Here is a 19,296-nt window from a genome sequence, read left to right as displayed (position 1 = left end):
GATATTTTAATTTCCCCAAAACATTTTACTACCATTAATAGCCTCTGATCATTTTTCTGCTAACAATACCCTTGAGCCTGATGGGCTATTATACTCAAGAGCAAGCATTTAACTTTATTGCTTCTTCCATAGAAACATTTCCTTTCAAATGATGTCAGTGAAGGATCATTACAAAGATTTGTAAGTATGTTTCTTTACTCCTAAAATGAACACATTAACTTACTGAATTAATAAATGGTTCTTTCTTCTTAGCTCAGCAGTATTCAATCTTGGATTTTTGTAGACTATATTGCTGACTGTTATTTGCTAAATTTCAATGAATATAGTTTCTAACAGCATCTTGACATGTGGATATTTTTACTGTTATCTACTTTTAAAAAGAAAAATTAAACCTGAATACAATGTAACAAAATCGTTCAAGGTTATTAGGCCTGGCGCATTAAACCAAGGTGAACAGGGCCGCCATCAGAAATTTCTGGGCCCCTTACTGAGCAATCCTATTGGGCCCCCCACGCACCCCTTCCCCCCCCATCCCCCCTTCTTCCATGGGCCGAATACACACATACTTTTCTCTGTCACCGCACTCTTTGACCAAAAGATTTGTAAGCCTGCAACCACGTCAAGGTAGACTCTTTCAGCAGGGCCCTAACCTAACCTAAACTAAACTAATCTATACCTGTCTATTCTAAACTAACATATGTCTAATACTGAACTAATAACAAACTAACAAACATCTGCATAATAAATAACTAATAAATAATAGTACTAGTAGCTATAATTCACTTTTGAATGTAAAATCTCAGTTAAGGATTTCTTTTGACCTTTGTAGGCCAGAAGTAGATCACAATTGTACAATATTTTTTGTAACAAGTATTAAATGTGTTTTTATAAATACTGTAAGCTTAATAAATATATCAGAAAAAACTACACATCTGAGCGCATATCTGAACATACACATCTGTATGATCCCATCCTCCTCAGCTTGCCTATAGCTGCATCACGCATGTTAAAAATGTATGATATGTTGATATGTGCACCTTCCTTCCTTCCCATCCATCCTCCTCAGCCTGTCCTTACACATCCACAGCTGCATGTTAATGATGATGTATATGTTATGATGATAAATAAGTGCATATGAGCACATCATTAACATGCAGCTATGGATGAATATAAAAAAGAAACAATATTCTGTACAATTGTCAATTTATACATCAGCGTCTTCTCCCCACTCTCTCTTCCCCATTTCCCTTCAGCGTCCTCAGCCCACTCTCTCTCTACTTTCCTTCAGCGCATGCACATAAAAACAAGCAAGTAATTTATATCATTTTCATTCTATTCATTCATAGAAATTAAAGTCTAAATAATGCCAGTCACATAACAAAACATAATTTTACAAAAATAATTCCCTGCACAGTCAAGCCTGCAAGGATTACTAGATGTCTTTCAGCAGCTACCCTCCCTCCCTCCCCCTTACCTTTGTGGCCAAGTCAAAATGATCTACCAACAATAAAATTTTAAAAACACAAAGCATGCTGTACGCAGAGAAAATGTTAATTATCATTAAAATTCCACGGGTTTTCAAAGAGGTCAAGGCAGATGACTTTATGCAATGTCACCTTAGTAACAACTATACAAAAATAGACAAATATTCCCCCTCCCTTTTTACTAAAACGCGATAGCGATTTTTAGCACAGGGAGCTGCGCTGAATGCCCCACGCTGCTCTCAATGCTCATAGGCTCCCTGCGCTAAAAAACGCTATTGCGGTTTAGTAAAAGGGGGCCATAGTGCAAAATATAGACAGCATATATAAATTCTCAAAGCAGACACATTTTGATCACTAAATTGAAAATAAAATCATTTTTCCTACCTTTGGTAATTTCATCAGTCTCTGGTTGCACTTTATTCTTCTGACTGTGCATCCAATATTTCTTCCCTTCTTTCAGCCTACTGTATGCTTCCTCTCCTCCAGACCTCATTCCCTCCCCAAACTTTTTCTTTGTTTCACCCTGCACCTTCTTTCTTTTTCTCTCTCTCCATACCCCCTTTCTTTCTGTATGTCTGTTTTTCTCTCTCTCTCACCCTGCCCTCTTCTTTCTTTCTCTCTCCACACCCTCTTTCGTTCTGTATGTCTGTCTTTCTCTCTCTCTCTCTCTCTGTGCCCCTCCTTTCTTTCTCCCTGCCCTCCCCTATGCCACCACCATTGGGAAAATGCTGACACCGCCACTGGGGAATAGGATGCCACTGCCGCCATTGGGAACAGGCCAGCGCCGAGTTCGCCCTGCTTCTCTTCCCCGCGGGGCCGACCAACTCTCACCCACCGACGTCAATTCTAACGTCGGAGAGGACGTTCTAGGCCAGCCAGGCAGCGATTGGCTGGCCCAGAATGTACTCTCCGATGTCAGAATTGACGCGAGTGGCGAGAGTTGGTCGGCCCCACAGGGAAAAGCAGGGAAAACTTGGCGCCGGCCTGTTCCCGATGGCGGCGGTGGCACTCAAGTGGTTAAAGAGCCGCAGTTTGCCGGCCTAGGGAGAACACTGGAGGGTGGCCAGCTGTGCACCCTCTTGGGATGTAAACCCGGCGCGGGGCGGATCGCCCCTCCCCCACCTTGGTATGCCACTATCTGTACCTCACTCCCTCCCTATGACCAAAAATTCTCCTTTCTTCTATTCCCCGTGTACACAACCATCTCTTTCCTTCCCTTCCTCTCTCCCAAGTCCATGCCTTCTGTGTCCAAAAACACATTCCCTCCCCCACCTCAGCATCTCTTTTCCTCCCTTCCTCTCTCCCAAGTCCATGCCTTCTGTGTCCAAAAACCCATTCCTTCCCCCACCTCAGCATCTCTTTCCCTCCCTTCCTCTCTCCCAAGTCCATGCCTTCTGTGTCCAAAAACCCATTCTCTCCCCCACCTCAGCATCTCTTTCCCTCCCTTCCTCTCTCCCAAGTTCATGCCTTGTGTCCAAAAACCCATTCCCTCCCCCACCTCAGCATCTCTTTCCCTCCCTTCCTCTCTCCCAAGTCCATGCCTTCTGTGTCCAAAAACCCATTCCCTCCCCCACCTCAGCATCTCTTTCCCTCCTTTCTTCTCTCCCAAGTCCATGCCTTCTGTGTCCAAAAACCCATTCCATCCCCCACCTTAGCATCTCTTTCCCTTCCTTCCTCTCTCCCAAGTTCATGCCTTGTGTCCAAAAACCCATTCCCTCCCCCACCTCAGCATCTCTTTCCCTCCCTGCCTCTCTCCCAAGTCCATGCCTTCTGTGTCCAAAAACCCATTCCCTCCCCCACCTCAGCATCTCTTTCCCTCCCTTCCGCTCTCCCAAGTTCATGCCTTGTGTCCAAAACGCACTCCCTCCCCCCTTTTGTGTTCCGCTTTTGCCTCCCAGCCCATCTTTGCAACTTTCTCAGCAAAACGGAGCTCGAGCCGAGAGGCTTGTTTCCTGTTTCCTGCCTGTCCTGCCGCGCATGAATAGCCGACTGGAAGTATTCTCCGACGTCAGCGCTGACGTCGGAGGGCAGGCTTTGCTTAAGCCCTCCCTCCGACGTCAGCGCTGACATCGGGGAACACTTCCGATCGGCTAAATGTGAGCGGCAGAGCAGGTAGGAACAGAAGACGAGCCTCGCGGCTCGAGACGTATTGAACTCCGAGGATGCCCCGTACAGCTCTCTCCTGTGCATCTGGGGCGGACCGCCCCCTCCCTAGACTGTGGCCTAGGACCCTGGGGGAGCCCGGGCCCCCTGTCAGCTCCGGGCCCCTGAATGCAGGACTGGTAGTACTGCCCTGATGGCGGCCCTGAAGGTGAATGATCTACCCACTCCAGACCAACCAGGTCTCTGTGGGCAGGTTACCATCTCTGAGATTTTGCTCAGCAGACTACAGATAGACAGCTAGAAACTATGGGGGTAATAATAATAAAAAAAAAAACCCGTCTAAAAAGTGTCCTAAATGGCTACTTGGACGATCAAAAAGCCTGATCGTCCAAGTACCCATAACTAAAGCTGGTTTTTAGACGTATCTAAAACCAACTTAGGCCTTTCCCCTGCCTCTAAACGCACAGAGAGAAAAGAGGTGTGTTTAGAGGAGGGGAAAGGGCAGGCAGTGGGCGGGAGGTGGGCCGACCTACACCCTGCCGTACAACAGGTATAATCAAAACAGTTAAAGGTTGCCTAGTCGGCACTTAGACATTTTTCACTTAGACGAAATAAAACCAGGTCTAAGTGCCGAAAAATGGGCCGCTGAACTGATGGCCGTTGGCGCCATCAGTTCAGCTGCCCGGCAACCTAACCATCGTGGCAGGAGAGATGCCTCATCTCCCCTACCGCGATGCCATCACTCTTCTACCCGAACTGCTGCGACCCGCGGCAGTTCGGGTAGAGGAGTGATGGCATCGCGGTAGGGGAGATGAGGCATCTCTCCTGCTGCGATGAATCACTCCCCCCCCCAAACACAACATCGGGGCAAGAGGGAGCCCAAGCCCTCTTGCCCCAGGCACCGCGGCACCCCCGACTCGTTCGGGCCAGGAGGGAGCCCAAGCCCTCTTGGCCCAGGCGACCTCCCTACCCCCACCCCCACTACAGTACGGGCAGGAGGGATCCCAGGCCCTCCTGCTCTCGATGCACCCCCCTCCCCCCCAATGTTTGCCCCCCCAAGAACCCCCGATCGACCCCCCCCAGCTGACCCGCGACCCCTCCGGCCGACCCCACGACCCCCCCCACCCCACCCCCCCTTCCCCGTACTTATTTTAGGTTGGCCGGACAGACGGGTGCCAAACCCGTCCGTCCGGCATGCAGCTCAACGAAGAATGGGGCTGGATTGGCCCAGGGGCACTAAAGCCCCGCCTCCTGATGAGGCCTAAGGCACCTGGGCCAATCAGAATAGGCTTGTTGCTTTCTCATTTTGGCTCTTGAGATAAAGGGGAAGGGATGAATTCTCTTGAACTCCAAAACCGTAAGATCAGTGTCCCCTGTCACACCACTTACTCTTAAATCATAAAAAAGAATTGCAATTCTGTCCAGCTTTTTGCTGCACAAAAGATAAACAGGGGCCTTTTCAATATGATGTCTATATCTGATTTACTTAACCAGATGGCAGTATGGCAAATGTTCAATCACCAAACTCTCTCTTCACTCTTGCCATATAAAATCAAGTTTAGAATCCGAAAAGGTCGCTGGATAAGCTGAGCTGCAGAACTCATGTTGTTGTTGTGGCACTAGGCCCGTCCTGATGAATAATCGAAACGCGGTAGTGGGGAGCAGTGCAACAAAATGTTAAGCGAAGTTCTTAAGTATAAGTACTTGGGAATATAGGAAATGAAATTAAAAATTAAAGTGATTCTAATGAATAAGTGAAGCTATATGAAAAGATGAATTGAATATGAATTGAGGAAAATGAGAAGAAATCAACTAAATTCTGAAATATAAAAACAAGTTCTATAATTAGTCACAAGACTGGGTGAGATCAGTGACGAGTGCTGCCACGCTGATTTCTGTTAGTCAGGATGGCGTTCTGAGAATCCCCAGAGTGATTTATCATTGAATACTATTTATTGTAAACTTGATTTTGTATGGCAAGAGTGAAGAGATAGTTTGGTATATCTGATTTAGGGCGAGATTCACTAACCTGACTTCTGGGGCCGATTCCAGCAGGCCCGACCAATTCAGAACAGCAAAATATTGAAATGAGGGCGATCGGAGGAATGCCCCCCCTCCGACCGCATGGATCGCTAGTGTGCGATCCTGACATATGCTCAGACCATCTGCTTTCACGGCAGATGGTTTGCGCATGCGTTTGTGTCCTGTCCGTTTTGTTTTTTTTGCAGTGATTTTTTTTTCGGTCCCCGACTCTCCTGCTCTCCCAGGGAAGGGCTATCCCCGGCGGCAGCAGCCTCTTCCCTTTCGCCAACACTGGCTTGTTGCTTTCTCACTGTAGGGGTGTTTCCGTATTCACACCTGTGGGTTAGGCCTCTCTGAAGTCATCAAAGCCTGAACCATTCTCAAGAAATCTTTCTGCTGAACAAGAGATTTTTCCAGCATGAATTGCAAGAAGAAAGAAGTACACAGCTTTGCTTTTTATGCCTGATGCATTATGGGTATGTACCAGAATGTTACTATGCAAGGACATCTATCTGTGCCTTCATAATGGGACTGTGTGAAGCTTGGAGAAATTATCCTGTTCTTATCTGTCTAACGGCCCTGGGTCTTTCAGCCTATATGATACTTTATACAGAAAGGCTATTCATCCAAGTTCGGTTTCTGAATTGGTCCGAGGAAGTCATCTGAAGAGATCCAAGAAAGAAGGTGCTAATTAATTAATTAGTTAGTCTGTGATAAGGTGCGGGGAAGCTCACATCTTCTCACAGGTATTCTATATGTAACCTTTTTCTTTTAATAATTAGACCTGTAAGTTACCTCGTGTGACTCTCTGTCTAAGAGAGAGAAATTCGGACTTTTTAAACAGCTCTGAATTCAGCACTAAACGGGACTTGTTTGCTGATGATTTATAGCCTCATCAAGGATTGTCAACACGTGTACCTTTAACAACAGGATTTCTGACGTCTTCCAAAGCTAACAAGAAGGTTTCCCTTCCACCTAATTTCGCCTGAGCGGCTGATCCTAAGGTGAGAATACGGAATTTACACTCTATCAGCTGGGTTAGATAAGGATCAATTGTGATAAAGGACACGGTTCGTAAAGCTCCATTGGTCTTGTCAGCCAGTCATGCCATGCTCTCTACCGCCTTCCCTGCAGTGCGAGCCTGTGGGTTTAAAGCGGGGCTGCTCTTTCAAATTACATTAGCAAGCCGAGAGTAGTCAGGTATATCCGGAAGTATTTCAGAGATACAGCGAGGTAGGAAGGAGTCAGAGAAATTTATCAAAGAGATAGGTTTTAAATGATTTCCTGAAGGATTGGTAAGAGGGAGAATTGGAAATGAGAGTGGTTAGACATTTATTCCATTTGCCTGCTTGGAATGACAGTGATCTATCAAGGAATCTCTTGCAGATACAGCCCTTCAAGGAGGGGAAGGGAAACAGATAGGCATTACGTGTGCAAGTGGTGCCTGGAAATTCAAAATGGTGCGACAGGTAGATTTGGGATGAACCTGTTATGGTTTTGAAGCAGAGGCAGGCAAACTTGAAGATGACCCTTGCCTCCATCGGCAGCCAGTGTAGTTTCCTGTAATACAGGCTTACATGATCTGACTTTTTGAGACCATAAATGAGACGGACGGCAATATTCTGAATGATTCTCAATTGTTTGATGGTTTTCTTAAAGGATCCCAAGTATATGATATTGCAGTAATCTAAGATGCTTAAGATTAGAGATTGAGCCAGCAGTCGAAAAGAGAGGAAGTCAAAAGTGTTTGATGGTACGAAGTTTCCAAAGCGTGCAAAAGCATTTTTTAACCTGAGCACTGTGGGGGTTGCTAATGCCAAAAGTAGTGTTAAGTGGAGAATGACATGGGGGACAAATTTGTCCTCATCCCCACAGGAACTCAATTTTCCCATCCCGTCCCCGCGAATTGTGTCGCAGTCCCTGCCCCATTCCTGTAAACTCTGCCTTAACTGCACAATCCTCAGTTTATGATTTTAAAGTGTTTGAGGCTTGTGCAGATGAGGACAGAGCTTACAGGAATGGGGCAGGGACAGGAAAAGAACTCACGGGGTTGGGATGGGAAAATGAGTTCCTGTGGGGACAGGGAAAAATTTGTCCCCGTGTCATTCTCTAGCATTAAGCAGCTTAAAATGCCTAAGTATGCGTGATTCATGACAAAGATAGGTGCCAGAAAAGTAGGCCTGGAAAACCCTGGCCTATATTTCTGGCACCTGTCTTTCCCAGAGGTGTGATTCTGTTAACGGTGCCGTCATGAGATTTACACGCGATTAGCAGCTGCTTTTTAGGTGGCAAAATGCGAACAAGAAAGGGATTTGGGGGTATTGATTGACAGTACCCTAAAGCCATCGGGACAATGTGCGGGGGCGGCGAAGAAAGCAAACAGGATGTTAGGCATAATTAAGAAGGGGATCACGAGTAGATCAGAAGATGTCATAATGCCACTTTATAGAACAATGGTCAGACCGCACTTAGAATATTGTGTCCAACACTGGTCTCCAAACCTCAAGAAGGATATAACTCTGTTGGAGAAAGTGCAGAGGCAAGCCACGAAACTTGTCAAAGGAATGGAGCATTTGAGCTACAAAGAACGACTCAGGAAACTGGGATTGTTTACCCTCGAGAAGAGAAGACTGAGAGGGGATTTGATAGAGACTTTTAAAATATTAAAAGGATTTGATATAATAGACCAAGAAGCAGCATTGCTAACATTTTCTGATGTGACACGGACAAGAGGTCATAGCCTGAAACTGAGCGGCAGCAGGCTAAGGACAAATGTCAGGAAGTTCTGTTTCACACAGCGAGTGGTGGGTACTTGGAATGCACTCCCGGAGGAGGTTGTGGCAGAGACTACTGTACTGGGATTCAAGCGCAGGTTGGATGCACACCTTCTTGCATATCATATTGAGGGATACGGTAAAGTCGGGTCTCCAGAAAGGAGTACCTAAATGGGCCGCCGCGTGTGCGGAGCACCGGACTAGATGGACCTCGGTCTGATCCGGTGAAGGCATTTCTTATGTCGATATTAGCGCCATATAGAGAATCCAGGTCTTAGAGGACAAGGCCACAGGGAGAGAGAGAATGAATTCTTTGTTTTGTTCTTTACTGAAGAGAATGTACTAAGTGACCTACCCATGCCAGAAGTAGTGTTTAATGATGACAATACAGAGGCATTGAAACAAATCTCAGTGAACTTGGAAGATGTAATATGCCAAACTGACAAGCTAAAGAGCAAATCTCCTGGACTGAGTGGTGTATACCCCAGAGCTGTGAAAGAATTTAAATATGAAATTACAAATCTATTATTAGCAATCTGTAATCTATCAATAAAATCATCTACAGTACCTGAAGATTTGAAAATAGCCAATGCAAAACCCAATTATTAAAAGGGTTCCAGGAGTAATTTGTGAAACTGCAAAGTGTTGGAAAAATGGTAGAGATTATTATACACAATAAAACGATTGAAAATGTAAATAAACATGTTTTACTGGGACATAATCAAGATGGCTTTAACTATGAGACATCTTGGATATAGGTGAACTGGTAGGTTATAGGATCTTATTTTTGAAGCATATACATATCAAAATGCCCAAATGTGTTTGAACTGTCCAAATCCTGATACTGTAAAGGCAGAAAAGGGACATCTAACACTGCAGAACATCCAAATAGCAAAGGGGTGCATGGGTGTGTTTGGGGCAGAACTAGGGAGGGTCCAAAATCAGGATGTCCAACAATGATAACCAAACTGGAAGAAACGTCCGAGTCTAAAAAGAAGGGCGTCCTAAGTTAAACCTATTGTACTCATAACCAGGGTACAAAAAAGTACTCTGATTGAACAGCTGAAGGAACACTGGAAGGATAAAAGCATGACATCTCCTTAATCCCCAAGGTATAGGCGGAATAGAAGTCCCTAATGTAATGTAATGGTGTTGTCCCCTCTCCTCTGAAAGTGAAACTAAAAGGGAATATAAGGTTCTATAACAACTTCAGTTATTATTATTATGAACATTCTTTGCAAAGCAGGAACCAGGTCTGAGAAGCAGCCTAGTGGTTAATGCAGTGGACTTTAAACCAAGGAGCCCAGATTCAATTCTACTTTAACTCTTTTATACATTATTATTGTGAGCCCGCCAGAAACAGAAAAATACATACTATTTCTAAAAGTATAAGTCTTCTGCAAGCGCATGGTCACAAGGAGCAGTGAGGGTTTGAACCCACAGCCTCAGGGTGCTGAGGGGTGTTCAATAAATTATCTACTTCATTAACAAAGAAGAGCTTTCAAAAAATTTTGTTTTATTTTTCAATATAGTCCCCCTGATACACTTCATCCACTTTTCCTGCAATGACTTTAATCCGTTTGAAAAGAATTCTTCTCTTTGACCTTCAAACCAGGATATCACAGCTTCATCATTTGAAAACTCAGTACAGGAAATAATCCATGGGAGCCAGGTTAGGACTGTAGGGTGGATGGTTCAGCTGCTGAAACTTACATTCTCAGATGGCAGCCTGTGATTGTCATGACATGTGCACCGGTGCATTGTCATGAAGAAGCAGGTTTTCCTCATCTTTTCTCCTTGATTGACTCCCGCAAAGTGATCATAGTGTTGGCATAACTTTCCCCTGTTATGGTTGTCTTGTGTATTATGAACTCCAGAAGCAAAAGTCCTTCATCATCCCAGAAGACAGTTGCCATGGCCTTGCCTGCAGATTTTTCTGACAAACGTTTTTCAGGTGGGGGTTGGCTTGTGCTTCCACTGCATTGACTACATTTTGGACTCAGGATTTCTGTGATAGACCCAAGTCTCATCTCCAGTCACCCAACAATGAAAAAAACTCACTTGGTCTTCACGGAACATCTTCAAGTTCTCCTGCCAGCACTGGAGCCACATGGCCTTCTAACATGATGTCAATATTCTTGGAACCCATCATGCACTAACCTTGGACATGCCCAACTTTTCATGGATTATTTTCCAAACTGTACCTGCTGAAATACCCATTTTTTCAACTATTTGGGGAACCTTAATTTGTCTGTCTGACAAAATTAAATCCTCAAATTTCTTGCACATTTCTGTAGAAGTTGCTTCCACAAGCCGTCCAGTGTAAGGGTCATCTTCAATGGGTTCTCTACTCTTAAACTGTTTGCTCCATAATTTTACTTTGTAGGATGATGGGGCAGACTCTCCATAAATTGCAGTCATGAGTACACGGATTTCCTTTGGCTTTTTTCCTTCTGTTGTGAGATATTTTATCACTGGACGGTGCTCCAAATTAGAGAATGACACGGTGACAAAATTTTCTCCATCTCTGCAGGAACTCAATTTCCTCGCCCCCGCAAGTTTTATTTCTGTCCCTGCCCCATTCCTGTAAGCTCAACCTTAACCACCCAAATCTCGAACCCTTATGATTTTAAAGTATTTGAGGCTTGTGCAGATGAGGACAGAGCTTGCAAGAATGGGGTAGAGACAGAAAAAGAAATTGCTGGGATGGGAAAATGAGTTCCCACAGGGATGGGGAACAATCTGTCCCCATGTCATTCTCTACTCCAAATCTAGCAGTTTCTTACTTGATTCGCATGAGCACTCTCCTGACATCCTGTCTCTTGGAATGTTAAGACTCGCACTGAGCTCCAACTGTGCATGAGTGACATGTCACAACATGCATAGACTTGTTTCAACATGCTTGCTACTGTTTTTTCATACTCAGGTAGATAAATTATTGAACACTTCTCAATGTCACTTACCTGTAACAGGTATATAAGGCACAATGGGGAACTTTTCAAATTCTGTAGGTTAATGCAAAGCTTGTGAGCAGTTTTTACTCACAGACTACGCTTGTTTTCAAAAGAGAAATTGACTCACGAAAAGTACAATATACTGTAGGTGTAAATTTATATTTGCTAACCTATTATTTCTGTAAATTTGTATTTGCTAACCTATTATTTCCGTGTGTTCCAGGAAGAATGTTACAATCTTCACAACAACAACTGCTGGTTGTACCAAATTGAATATGACTTCAAAGTACCAGGCAGTGAGCATTTGTGCCTCGAAGGCCATTCTGTGAAATTCTCTGCTTTTAGATTTGAGATAGGAAAGACATTGCCTGACATTCAGGAACAGATGAAAATGTGTTTATTTAGGCTTGTGTCATAATGAACAGGAATGCAATGTGGAAGAGAAGAGGGGCACTGAAGGATGGTGAATGCTATGTGTAGGAGGCGGAGAGGGGAAAATTTTAACATTGTGCAATTTGTAACTCAATTAGAACACTATGCTGAAGCAATACTAAACTATGACACAATAGACTTTTGGAAATACTAAAGGATGCATATAAGTGCCAGCCCTACTGAAAAGCACACCTCCACTATTTTCACATAAACATCCATAGAGGGGGGTAAATCTGAAGAGAGAAGACTAACATTTAGGAACAATATCCATAGTGAGGCAAAAAAAAAAAAAAGAAAAAGTAAATCATACAGGTTTTTTTTAGCAGTTTTCTCAGCAACAGCTTTGAATTTCAACAAGAAATTTTATGTACTTATTTAGTCATCATACTTACAAACAACATTTAATTATCTTAAGCTGTGCTGATGTTCCTGACATTTTAGCATTACTACCTAGCAATTTTGTGCATTAAAAACGTTCAAGCTAAAATGCAGAAAAATATCATTCAGACAGTACAATGAGTCAGAATTCTGCAGTCACATCCACAAATTTTCTTCACAGATCTTGAGATAGTACAAAGCCACTATTGCATTTGCTCTGAAGCCTTGCTCATGCAGTGTCTGGATTCTCATATTATCCACTACCAACAGCTTGTCTATGATTGCTATTCTGATCTGAAATGCCTTTAAATAAATTATCATATACAAATAGTTGTTTAGGAGAGAAGGGGATTGGGACTTGTATACTGCCCCTTTGTAGTTACAAACCACAATCAAACTGGTTTACATATATACAGCTACTTATTTTGTACCTGGGGCAATGAAGTATTAAGGGACTTGCCTAGAGTCACAAGGAACAGCCCAAGGATTTGATTCCACAACCTCTGGGTGCAGAGGCAGCAGGTCTACCACTAAGCCACTCCTAATCAGTGTGACATCACTAGCAGTAAGCTGGTTATTTGTTTTTTGTTTGTTTGTTTTTCAAATAATGGTAGTTGTACAATGCAAACATTTTTAAATGCACAAAAGTCACTGAATGGTCATGTTAAAAAGTCTATATATAATCTCATTCCACATAGCACATAAATGTAGATAGTAACAACAAATAAAGCTATAACATTTAACATTGAAATCTCAAGCAGTTGTTGAAAATCAGCATACTGTATGTTTTGCTCCATTAGACGCACCTGACCATAAGACACACCCTAGATTTAGAGGAGGAAAACAAGAAAAAAAACATTCTGAACCAAATTCTCCCTGCCAGACTCTGCACCCAACCTCACACTCCTTGCCAAGCTCTGCACCCTGTCACCCCTCCCAGCCAGGCTCTGTACCCTATCCCCCCTCTGGTGGTCTAGTGGTAGTCCGGGACAGGGACAGGGCAGGAAGGCAGGTAGGGACAGGGGACGGGTAAGTAGGTAGGTAGGTAGGCAGGCAGGCAGGCCTTTCCTCCCCCCCAGGCAAGCAGCAGGCAGGCCACAGCCTCTCTCTCCTCCTTCCCTACCCCCAAGCAGGCAGCAGGCATGCAGGTCCTGGCCTCTCCTCCCTCCCTTTTTTAATTCAGCAGGGCAGAGCTGGGCTGGGAAGGTCCTCTTCCCCTCCCCCACGCATCCCCCACACGTACCTTTTTTTTTTTTTAACTTCTGGCACTCTCCTTCGCTCCTTCCCTTGCTGAAAGTGGTGCACAAGGCTGATTGCCTGGTCCCCGCCGCTTCCCCTGAGAAAGGCATACACGGCTGCTTCCTCTTCTGTTTTCTTGCGGCATAGCGGTGCACCAGGTTGCCTTCCTGGTCCTGCACCGCTTCCTGCGAGAACTCAGTTCTCATGGGAAGTGGCGCAGGACCAGGCAAGCAGCCTGGTGTGCCGCTATGCTGCAAGAGAACAGAAGAGGAGGCAGCTTTGTCAGCCATCAGTTATTGGGGGAAGTGGTGGGGACCAGGCAGCCAGCTTTGTGTGCCGCTCTCAGCGAGGGATGGCAGCAGCATTAAAATAAGGTAACAGGGGGTGGGGACACACCACGCTTTGGGTATTTGCTCCATAAGACACACTCTTATTTCCACCCAGTAAATCCTTCAGGGGGTTACTTTGTTTGCTTCTCCCTATACGTGTGAAAATGACCAGAAGACTGGCATATACTGACATGATATTCTAGACCAGTGGTCTCAAACTCGCAGCACATGGGCCACATGCAGTCCTCCAGGTACTATTTTGAGGCCCTCGGTATGTACCTCTAAATAGTGAAAAACTATCTAAACTTCACTTTCTGCACTGCTTTCAGTTGTGAATAGCTGAATTTATCAGAAGCAATTAAGGAAAGATCTATAAACTATAATGAGTTTTACCTCATACAAAGTTGTCATTTCTTTAATAAGACATTAACAATTTTTTCTGAAACCCTCCAAGTACCTACACATCTAAAATGTGGCCCTGCAAAGGGTTTGAGTTTGAGACCTCTGTTCTACAACAACTCCTCAGAAGGAAGACAAACGGTAGGAACATAGCACCTGGATCAGCTCCCAGCATTTAGCAACCTAATCTGACAATAACAAAAGTGCTCATCTCTAAATGAAAAGCTCAAAAACAGATCTTGTTTAGCAATGGCGTTCTTGTCAGTAGTCCATATTTCTCAGTACCATTAAGCTCAGGGTGAAATGTCAAATAGCCACCCTTTTCAATAAAAGATCAGCATTGCTTCTTGGGAGGCTTTCCAACAGCATTCACCACTTTATTGGCTTCTTTTGTTCTCCCTTTCTCTACAAGAGAACACATTTAAAAGGACAATGTTGATAGAGTACATCCATATGCAAATTAGTTTCCTGTCTTCTCACCAAGTTCCAGCAACTATAGCTCTAAGCAAGATTATAGGTGCTTCTTTTTAATTATTGCCAGCCTTCATTGCCAGTGTCATCCTCCACCCCGACTAGTAATTAAAAGGATGTATTTTAACAGTTTTTATTATGTATGTTTTCTTTGTGATCCGTTTTGGATAAAGGCAGACTAGAAATAAACGAAACTAAAGTAAAACTAAAAGGAAACATTTATAAAACATTTTACTTTCTAAATAATTATATTTCTTCAGCAAACAAGCCTTTTAGAGCCTTCTTTCAGTGTTCCACCTGTAGTAGAGGTATAACAACTAACCAGAGTCATAGGTGAAACAGCCTTACTATTAAAAGGGCTCCTAACTAGTTGGTTCTTTACAAACAAGTGTGTATATGTAATCAAAATTACTGTTAGTCAAAAGAACATAAGAATAGCCTTACTGGATCAGACCAATGGTCCGTCTAGCCCAGTAGCCTGTCTTCAAGGTGGCCAGAAATAAACGAAACTAAAGTAAAACTAAAAGGAAACATTTATAAAACATTTTACTTTCTAAATAATTATATTTCTTCAGCAAACAAGCCTTTTAGAGCCTTCTTTCAGTGTTCCACCTGTAGTAGAGGTATAACAACTAACCAGAGTCATAGGTGAAACAGCCTTACTATTAAAAGGGCTCCTAACTAGTTGGTTCTTTACAAACAAGTGTGTATATGTAATCAAAATTACTGTTAGTCAAAAGAACATAAGAATAGCCTTACTGGATCAGACCAATGGTCCGTCTAGCCCAGTAGCCTGTCTTCAAGGTGGCCAAACCAAGTCACTAGTACCTGGCAGAAACCCAAATAGTAGTCCATTTCACCTTTGATCTTGGCTAGTTGGTATAAATCCACCATAGGAAGTGGTGTATCTTTACTACTTCCTGTTTTTGAGGAGGAAATGCTGCTGGACCGAAGAGAAAGCTGTGAGTTGTAAGTAGTACTGGTTTTGTTTTTTTGTTTTTTTGGTGGGGGTGCTCCTCTTTGTGTATTTTTTAAAGATGAGTTGTTTTTTGAGCTTTATCTTTTTTTCTTCAGTTTGAATGAATATATGTGCTGACTGAGAGGGAAAAGTTTGTTACCAATTCCCTTTAGGTATGTAGATTTCTAATATTTAAGAGATGGGGCATAGAAGAATACTGTTTATTCAACTGATTCGTATTTGCTGCATATTTTGTTTTTACCACACTGAAGCATTGTATTTTGCTATGTAACTGATGCACATTATATATTTTATTCATACCAGCACTCTCAAGCCCCAGCAGGGAGAGGAGGAAGGCAGCCCGCTCTTCTTCTTCATCCCTTCTCTCCTCACTGGGTTGGGATGGGTCAGCCATGCAGCAGGAAGCTCTACCCCCCAGCCGTGCCTTTCAAAAGGCCCTTTAAAGGGCCACAGGATAGGTGGGCCTGCACTGCCAGTGGACCCTGCCAAAGGTCCATGCCAAAGGGCCCTTTGTGCAGCCCTTAGTGTGAACTTTGAGCAAACTTCAGGTAAATATTTGCTAGCTGTATGTTGGCCTAACTCAATTAACTTTTTAAAAAAAATTTTTTATTAAAATTTAACAAATTTAACAAGATAAACTCTTACACAAGAAATATAGAATGAAACTCAAATAATTAAAGAAATCTTCAATTAACATAAAAATTGCTTTCTTCCTTAGACCCCAATGACAAAAAGGACTGATCTAGGTAAAGAGACGCGAATCATATTTAAGACCCCAAAAGAATAAGGTAAGGCTTAACGGGAGGTCCCAATCCCAATATTCATAAGAGCAGTTTTTAATCTCTCCTAAACATTTATGTCACCAGCTTCTTCATATCCAAGAATGTTCTCAGTTGTTCCGATGCATAGAAGACATATTTTGTTCCCAAGTACTTAATCATACACTTGCTTAGATATGCCAAGGGGAATGAGGCATCAAAACTCAATGCCTCGGATCTCATCGCAAGAAATAATTTCCTTCTTTCTTGTGTTTGGCGGGTTAAATCAGGAAACATCCAACTCAGTTAACTTTTACTGCTATTTGCTGTTGGCCTTGCTAGCCTGCTAACTTGTATGTTAGCTTGTATGTCAGCCAAACCTATTCAAGTTAACTTTACTACTCCATGTTTAAAATTGTCCCAGCCAGTCAGTCACTGCTTGGATGCTGGCCTCGTCACTGTTTATATGCTTGCATGCTAGCCTTGTTACTGTTTATATGCTCACATGCTAGCCTTGTCACTGTATATATGCCTACAGGCTAGCCCCATCACTGTGTTTATGCTTGTATGCTAGCCTAGTCACTGCATGTATACAAAGTAATAAACGGATCCGCACCTACCTACCTTAACAACCCCATCACTGTGTTTATGCTTGTATGCTAGCCTAGTCACTGCTTGTATACAAAGCAATAAAAGGACCTGCACCCACCTACCTTAACAACCGCCTTAATTTCAACTGCTCATCCAGAACAAGAAGAACCAAGAACCTATTCGCCTATCCCCCACTCAAGGGAACTCAGCGAAAGAAGATGTATGACGGCCTCCTAGCAACGCAGGCAGCGAAACTGGACCCCTTTATCTCCAATTTGCTGTCAACAACTATCGACTTTAAATCATTCCGAAAGGAAATCAAAACCCTACTTTTCAAAAAAAATATACAACCTCCCAACCGAACCTAACAAGCAACCAAGCCTAAACCCTTCTCCTAAATTGTAATTTCCGGCATCTATTATGTAAGCATCATCCAATTATAACTTCCTAGAAAACCCCAGCTATCCCCCTCTATTCTACGCTTGATCTGTATACTTCCCCTGAATTGTAACTTCCTGGATATGTCCAGCTGTCTTACACTGTAATCCGCTTAGAACTGCAAGGTAAAGGCGGAATATAAGTCACTAATGTAATGTAATGTAATGTATGCTTATTTGCTAGCCTTGTCACTGTCCATACACTGCTTATATGTTAACCTCAGCTGATGCTTGCAAAGCAATCCTTGACACCGCAAGTACGAGCATATGCGAGCCTTACTACAGCCCATGTACTAGCCTAGCAGTAAAGAAGGCGCATTAAAATAATCTCAGCAAGCAAAGAATGTGTTTTGGTAAGGGCTTGACTACTGCAATGCAACCTTGCTGGATATACCAAAATACGTGATCAGATAGGTCCAAACAGCACAAAACGCCGCAGCAAGGTTTCTGTTAGCAAAATCAAGGCAGATGAGTGCCACCCCACTACTGAAAGAATTACACTGACTCCCAATTAAGAGCAGGGCGAAATTTAAGATCCTATTGCTGACACACAAAACCGTTCACCTCTCAGAACCACAATACCTAGCAGCCAAACCACATAACCATACATGTCTATGCGCCCTGCGCTCGAGCTATGAGTTTCTACTACAAATGCCCTCCTTCAAAGACATCAAATGCAAAAGCACCAGGACAAGAATGTTCTCGGTAATGGCTCCAACATGGTGGAACTCCCTACCGAAGGACACAGGAAAATTCAAGAAAGGGATAAAGACTATCCTTTTCTCAGACTACTTAAACAGAAATTATGAAGCTAGAACTTTCTGGGATGCATGTAAAAAGATTATATTTAGCTAAAATGGTCAAACATCTCAAGATGTATGTAAATATACGGCTTCTTTTACAAAGCCGCACTAGCAGCCCTGAAGCCCATAGAGATTCAAAGGGCTTCGGGCCTGTTGACATGCGGCAGCCGCTAGCGCAGCTTTGTAAAAGAGGCTGATAGTGTAATTAGCTGAAATGGCCAATCTTCTTAAAATGTGTGTAAATATAATGTAATTAGCTGAAAGTGTGTATATACGTAGGATGATGGATTTGGTATAAAAGTATGCATATAAATAGGATATCAATGTGCCAGTAATGATTGTGAAATAAATGTGTGCATATAAGTAGAATTATTGATTATGGCATAAATATGTCAGTATTAAAAAACTCTGTATTGTAACACATCTACAGAAGTTCTTGCATTGCAATACCTTTACTGAAGCTCATGTAAACAGCTCTGAATTCACTCCCCAGTCATTATTAGTGGTATAGAAGCTCTCAATAAATATAAAACAAATGTTTTCCCCTTTTCTATCTGTGGAGGATAGCCTAGTGGTTAGAGCAGCTTCCTCAGCACCCTGAGGTTGTGAGATCAATTCATAATGTAGCTCCTTATGACTCTGGACAAGTTACTTAACACTTCATTGCACTAGGTATTATTTATATATTGTAAATATTTCTATTCCACTTAATGCCTAAGCAAATTATAATAAAACTAGTCTTATAGCCCGTTACATTAACGGGTGCTAGAATATATGTGTGTGTGTGTGTCTCTTTATTTCTTTCTCTCTCTCTCTCTCCTTAGCCGCTTTCTTTCTTTCTGTCTTTCTTTTTCCTTGGCTGTCCATCACCACCCCTTGCCTGCTCCCCCTGTCCATTCTCCCTTCCTTTTACCTCCCCTGTGTCCACCACCACCCCTTCACAGGTCTCCTTATGCAGCAGCTGCCCTTCTCCCTTTGTTTTACCTCCCCCTGTCCAGCAGCACCTTCCTTCTCCCCCTGTCCAACATTAGGCCTCCGTTCCTTTTTCTTCGCCCCCCGTCCATCAGCACCTCTTTCCTTCTCCCCCTGTCCAGCAGTAGGCGTCCCTTCCTTTTTCTCCCCCCCTCCTCCTTCTTATCCCTA

The 19,296-nt window shown here is 43.3% G+C and overlaps 1 long non-coding RNA gene across 1 annotated transcript; it reads left to right on the top strand.

Moving 5' to 3' along the window:
• The first annotated feature begins 15,466 nt into the window (after positions 1-15,466).
• Positions 15,467-18,367, top strand: LOC117361981. The gene is made up of 5 exons (XR_004539777.1): positions 15,467-15,554; positions 15,660-15,716; positions 15,868-16,112; positions 16,283-16,352; positions 17,071-18,367. It is a non-coding gene; the product is annotated as an uncharacterized LOC117361981 (long non-coding RNA).
• Positions 18,368-19,296: the final 929 nt, after the last annotated feature.

Source organism: Geotrypetes seraphini, chromosome 6, assembly GCF_902459505.1.
Source record: "Geotrypetes seraphini chromosome 6, aGeoSer1.1, whole genome shotgun sequence".
Taxonomy (NCBI): domain Eukaryota; kingdom Metazoa; phylum Chordata; class Amphibia; order Gymnophiona; family Dermophiidae; genus Geotrypetes; species Geotrypetes seraphini.
Note: the sequence above shows the minus strand (reverse complement) of the source record. Positions and strands in the feature narration are given on the sequence as shown.